This window comes from Chrysochloris asiatica, unplaced genomic scaffold (assembly GCF_000296735.1).
Source record: "Chrysochloris asiatica unplaced genomic scaffold, ChrAsi1.0 scaffold00111, whole genome shotgun sequence".
Classification (NCBI taxonomy): domain Eukaryota; kingdom Metazoa; phylum Chordata; class Mammalia; order Afrosoricida; family Chrysochloridae; genus Chrysochloris; species Chrysochloris asiatica.
The window spans coordinates 2,441,825-2,443,134 of NW_006408629.1; positions in this window are offsets into that span (position 1 = coordinate 2,441,825).

Genomic DNA, 1,310 nt, shown 5'->3' on the forward strand with positions numbered 1-1,310 from the left:
TTCCATAGTGTGACTTTGGTCTTGTTTTGATTGATGATACTGAGATTCACCACTATCTTTTCCCATAAATGTAATCAATTTGATTCCTGTCTATTACACATGATGAGGTTCATGTTTACAGTCATGTTTAATGTATTCAAAGGTATTTGCAGTGAATAAAGCCAAAAGTCTTATAAAATTCTGTAAGTTGGTCTTCAACATACCAAAATACCAACAATTGACCCTTCCTCTTTGTTTCCAACTTTCATATTCCAATCACTAGAAATTATCAATGCACCTTGATTGCATGCTTGATAAATTTCAGAGTGGAGAATTTGGTAGAATGATTCAATTTTATCAACACTGACTTTAGTGATTGGTGCATAAATATGAATAACGGTAATATTAACTGGTCTTGCTTTTAGACTTGTGGATATTTTCCTATCACAGGCAGCATTGTAATTCAAGATAGATGTTCAAATGTTCTTTTGACAATGATTGTGAAACCATTCCTCTTCAATTTTATATTCCCAGCATAGAAAAACATATGATTATTGCATTCAAAATAGCTGGTAATATCAATCCATTTCAGCTCTATCATGCTTAGGATATTCATTATTATGCCTTCCATTTCATTTTTAACAACTTCCAATTTTCCTAGATTCATACTTTGTACATTTCCTCTTCTGATTATTACTGGGTATTTGTAGTTGTTTCTCCTCCTTTTGAGTTGTGCCATATCCCAAAAGCTTTGCTCCATTCATATCACTATGATCAATTCTACTTTCCAGTCATATTTTCAGTACCTTCCAACCATTAAGGGCTCATCTTCTGGCATTATCTCAGAAAAGGTTCAGATGTTATTCATAACACTTCCATTGGCTAACCTTTCAAAAGCAGTCTGCCTCTCATTCTGCCTATTATGCATTAGTCTGGAAGTTCCTCAGAAACCTGTCAACCACTGGTGACCCTCCTGTTATTTAAAATACCATTTTTGTTGTTGTTAGGTGCTTTCAAGTTGGTAACAACTTATAGCAACTTTATATGCAACAGAATGAAACATGGCTTGATCCTGCACCAACCTAAACAATCTTAGCTATGTTTAAGCTCACTGCAGCTGCCACTGTGCCAATTCTTCTCACTGGGGGTCTTCCTGTTTTGGCTTATTCTCAACTTTACCTAATATGATGTCCTCATCCAGGGGCTAGTCTCTCTTCATAATATGTCCTACGTATGAGACACAAAGTCTGGTCATCCTGGTTTCTAAGGAACATTCTGGCTGCACATCTTTCAACACAGATTTGTTTGTTCTTTTGGTAGTTCATGATACT